This window comes from Amphiura filiformis, chromosome 19 (assembly GCF_039555335.1).
Source record: "Amphiura filiformis chromosome 19, Afil_fr2py, whole genome shotgun sequence".
Lineage (NCBI taxonomy): Eukaryota > Metazoa > Echinodermata > Ophiuroidea > Amphilepidida > Amphiuridae > Amphiura > Amphiura filiformis.
Genome location: NC_092646.1, coordinates 39,906,034 through 39,911,784, shown reverse-complemented (window position 1 = coordinate 39,911,784; position 5,751 = coordinate 39,906,034).

Genomic DNA, 5,751 nt, shown 5'->3' with positions numbered 1-5,751 from the left:
GGCTGTACGTGAAATTATTGATTGGCTCCAAACAAAGGATTTGAACCGGTGCACGTAATCATGGCGCAGTGCAGTCCATTCAATCAAATGTTGTCATCAACCTATTTGATCGCAGTGCATTGTTATGTGTGTGAGACGAACTGTCGCGGTTGATTGCAATCAAACAAACGATGTCTTACGTATTACTTTGTTCCGTGATGAAAATCGTGATGTTTTATTTAATCACTCTCGAAAAATGTATTTCTTTTGTAGGTCTATTACTTTGTTTTGTGATGAAAATCGTGATGTTTTATTTCATCACGCTTTAAGGTTAGCCGAGAGTTTTTCATGCGCTTGATTTCAGAGGGGCGTAAGTTCATAACAGAAACAGCCATGCAGAAAATGAACAAGCATACCGGGACGTAGGCCTACTTACAATAGAATATCGATCCACGGTCAAGACATGAAAAGGCTATGAAACTTGGCTTAGCTCCACACCACTCTTCGCCATACATACATTCTCCCAGCCACATTTCCCTAACATAATATGAAATTTAAAAAAGAAGGAAATTTAATTTATAGGCAGAGGCGGGGCTCGAACCCACGCTGCATTGCGCCGCTATAACACATTATATACCATATGACCAGCGCCTTAGACCGCTCGACCACGAAGGACTTGATAGTGTCATCATGAAAATTTAAACATATAATATTAATAAATCGCAACTTCATTACTACATCATATTTTGGAATTTTATCTGCTTAAAACATTAATGTGTATTATAATACAAGCTACCATTATTTATATTGTAGAATTCTCAAGCGCATAGAGACAATTAATACGAGGGCTATATATACATACACAATACATAAAATCGATTTTGATATCGGCCACGTGCTCTGCTGTGCATGTGGTTTCCCGCAGTGGCGGAAGTTGTATTACGAAGTGCATCCGAACTCCATTTTGAAGCAAATGTTTTTGACAAGGCATTGGATTGTTCCAGTTTGCACCCTAAATCCACATTAGACCCCTAATTTTTTTTACGAAATCAAAAGATTAGATTATCATAACAACAAAACGGTAATCTTTTGTCGGGTCTAATGTGAAAATTACATGAAATAATCACAGTTTTTACAGAATTAATTTTCACTTAATTCCAAAAAAAAAATGGCGTATATAAGATTGAAATAAATTCTCTACCTTCTATACTAGATCAATTGTGACGCAAGTTGTTATCAAAAAATTTTGTGATAGATGTACAGTTATTATTCATATATTCCATTACCTATCTGATGGTACAGTTTTTACACAGAAAATATTTATTTGAAAAACCTGCCACTCGGCTTTTTCCGGAAGGGTCACAGGGTCGCCGTGACCTGTGCAATAATTACAATTAAAATTTTTCTTATTCTAACAGCAAGCGTTTCTAAAATGCATTATGGCGAAATGTGGTGTAGCTTAGCTCGTGCCCGGAGCTCGGATGCCGGGGGGTGGCACAAGCCGTTTTCGGTAATTTTCACAAGGATTTTATAAATTTTAAAATTGATTGGGGGCACTTCGTCAAGCTACGCCCTGGAAAATGTGTTCATTTTGAATTTATAGCCTTGATATCTTTGATGAAATCAACTTCTTCTATTCCCCTGATTAGGCCTACAATGTAAGGGTAGGCAACAACAACAATATCAAAAAGCAATTATTTGTAAATCGAATTTGGGATGAAAATCAACAAGACAGACTTAGCAGGCCTACAAATTTCTGAATTATATAAAGTGAAAAACAATCAATCACGATTCACTGCACTCAGTGAATCAATCAAATAAAACTAAAAAGAAAGGAGCAAGAAAGAATAAAGAAATAGTGAAAAAGAGAAAGAAAGAGAGAGAAAGAAAATGAAAAAAAAAGAAAGAAAGAAAGAAATGAAAAAAAAAAAGAAAAGAAAAAAGAAAGGGAAAAAGAAAAGAGGAAAGAAAGGAAGTAAAAATGAAAAAAAAGAAAAAAAGAAAGAAAATTCAGCCACACGGAGACTCGAACCCACAAAAATAGTTCATATTAGATTCCCAGTCCAACGCTCTATCCACTTGGCCACAGATCAGCTTACAGAATTGACTGCTCTCAAAGCGGATGATATAACTATTATTGGATGCATTAATTACATGATTACAATCGCGTCCGCATTATGGCTCTTAGAATAAACACGCATGTCGGCGCTGAAATTTTGAACGAACTGATGGAGGAAAACCTCGTTTTTGCAAAACTAGCTTCAATTTGGAGTGAAAATCAAATGGAATAGCAATTGGCAGAATGTTGAGAAATAATGTAGGTATTCAGATGTCTAAATTAACGTCTCGTAATCAAGATATCGATAATTTCACAAACCAGCTTTTTCTCAAGCAAATTCTCCAAAATTTCCCCCAAAACGGGCTTTTAAAATTTAATCGGTACTGTATTTGGTTCTTCCCCATGGCAACATTATTTCTTTGATCGATTTGTAATACAATACGAAAAAAGAAGAAAACAATCGCTCGGTGTGGATTTATACGGAGCGCACATTTGAAAAAACCTCATGGAACGTGTTTTTGATCTTGTGAACATGGTGGGTAAAAATGCTTTAAACAAAGGATTTTCAAATTTATTCTAATAATTTGTATATAACACACACAAAATGTTAAGCTACATCCAATGCACCAACATTTCACTCGCTGCGATATTTGATTACTGAGAAAACTCTGTTTTAGAGAACAACTTTATACGTCTTTTATACGTTTTTTATACGTCTCTTTGTGTAACCTTAAAACAAACGATTTCTCATGTATTACTTTGTTTCGTGATGACAATTTTGATGTTTTATTTCATCACTCACGAAAAATTGATTTCTTATGTATTACTTTGTTTCGGGATGAAAATCGTGATGTTTTATTTCATCATCACGCTCTAAAACAAACGATTTCTTATGCATTATATTTGTTTTGTGATGAAAATCGTGATGTTTTATTTCATCACGCTCTAAACAATAATTATAGTTACATGCATTTCAAGAAAAAAATCTTATTAAAACGGTAGGCCCTATGTTGTTTAGAAAAATGTAGAAAGTGATGATGATGATGATGTCGATGATGATGATGATGATGATGATGATGATGATGATGATGATGATGATGATGTCTCCAAAAGTGTCCCGGTTTGTTTTTCTTGCCCTAAATCGTGCGTATCTATTAATAAGGCACTTCAATAATCAATAATCAGTCCGTGACGGCCTCCACTAACTAGCTACTAACTTGGGTTTATGGGCGCTGATATTTCATGTTCACTGTCACTTATTTATCAGAAAAGTGCGACCCTTTGTCAATCACCTACAGTACCCAATTTCGGCATACTATATAAGACACTCATCATGATGATTGCCAGAGAATAGTTAAGATGTAGCTTGTACCGTTTTTTTGTGGCATCCTTCAGAAGTGAGCAGTCCGATACCAATATTTTCGGTCAAATCTCCATTCAATTAACACGTGGAGTTGGCTAGCTATGCCTTGCCCTCACTCATATTTTACAAAAGTGCGACTATTTCCGAACATCTAACCTAGCTGTAATTTTAGGTCATGTTAGAGAAATATATTTGCTAGAAGTTTGGAGAATACCTAACATATTGGCTGGTTATTTTTCACACAGTGATGTTAGCTAGGCAAGTGCCCATTCTTGCAACGTACATCATTTGTAGGGGTCACGCGTCAATGGTGAGAGCACTGTGTATTGTGTATAGGAAAACGGACAGTAACTGCAGTATGGCCTTCCTCGGCACACGAGTTCGGGGCCTCTAAATTTTGGCCTGACCCAGGGCCCCCATAAGGTAAATCCCGCCCTGGTTAAAAGGGCCCGTACTGCTCTTTGTCCATGGGCCCCTGATGCTTTTGCTACGCCCCTGCTCCTAGACGTTGATCCACAAGCCGCAGCACACTTCGGCTGGCCAAAGAGGGCAGCTTCCTCCTGTGAGAAGTCTTGCCCCCCTCTTGCACCCCTGTAGGATGCTGGCCGCCCTAATATTTAAGATTTTTGACCATTTTCAGCCTTCTCTGAAAAAGTCCTGGCTACGCCACTGCCCCAGCCCCCAGGGCTCATATTTACAACAATTTCTTAAAAGGCGCAATATCCAATTTGATCAGGGAGCCATAAAAATACAACAAACATTACCACATGAAATATATATAAAGCAAAAATACAAATTCAGATTAAAACAGATGAGTTTTTGAAAACTGCAGTTGAGCCGGCATTTCTTACATGCTCCAAAGTGATATAATATTAATATAATATTAATATTAATATTAATATTAATATTAATATGAATATGAATATGAATATGAATATGAATATGAATATGAATATGAATATTAATATTAATATTAATAATGATAATAATTTTTACCGCCGAAGGTAGCGATTTTTATTTTTATTTTCAATTTTAATGTTTACCTTTAGAGTTATAAAGAGTTCGGTGGGAGATTTTGTTTACTCATCAGGGGGACGATTTTTCTCCGTCTCACTAGCCCGGAGGGTGGGGGGGGGGGGTGGTCACTCGCATACCAATGTGGTATGCATACTCGTCCCAGCACCTCAAAAATGTAAGGCTCTCCCAGCACCTCAAAAATGTAAGGCTCTGAAAATCTTACCCCTAAAATATGGCGTAATTGGGCGTAAGAAACTAAAATGAACCCCTAAATGGCGTAAATTCTAAAACAAACCCATTGAAGTTACCATAAGATACCATAAACGTCGAATCTTTACCTGAAAAGCACCCTTTTTCTAAAAACGTCGACGCAGCCACAAGGCCAAAAATCGACCCTTTTTCGACGTTTTTGGAGACGAGCATGCGTACCACTTTGTTATGCAAGTGCCCCCCCCCCCCCTCCGGGCTCACTAGTGGGTGAAGTTTTTTCAAAAAAACTCCTCGACCCCTCTGGAAATCATATGGTGCGCCTCTCATGACTTAATATGTCGGAAATTTTAGACCGACAAACACAACGAATTTGGCTGATTCCATTTAGGTTATTTTACGTATCAGTAATTTCTATTGACCCGCCAGAGACTGTTAAACTTGACTTTTATTTCCGTTGGCCCAGCCTTGGTTTTCTTTAGTGTACCTGTGTGTGTAGTTTTATTATTCTAGCAGTACATTGCAGTCGAGGACGGCCACTCGAAAGTCAATCACAACCATACCTAACAGTAACGGGTAAGTTTCAAAATGGATTTATCATGAAATCATGCTTATCTAATAACCCGATATACATTCCTACGTATACATTAGGTTTCACTGCCTGAGGTTAGTATCTGTCAATGAGTTGACCAGATCAGCAAGATGTCACTATACCTAAAGGCAGTATATGACACAGCTGGGTCAATGAGTTACATAAAATGACCTTGTGTGTTGTGTATAGTTCCCAGGAAGTGAGTTTTACCTGAGGCAATTTGTGGTTAAATGTTGGTAGCTCACTGCAAGCGTTATTACCATCGATTTGGTTGAAAAAGGAGGTGAGACATGATCAATTCTGCTCAGACAGTGGGACCTAATGTATATTTCAACTTGGCATTCATTAATATAGTAAGTATTGCAATATAGCCTATTGTTATTATAATAGGTATGAAATTACTCAAGAAGTCTATCGTCGAATTTCCCGTGCTCACCGATAGCTACGCATCCGAGGCTCGAAGCAATATCACATTATTATAAAATAGGTTGCATCTGCTCTAACGCACACAGAGAACAACGGAATATCATCAAA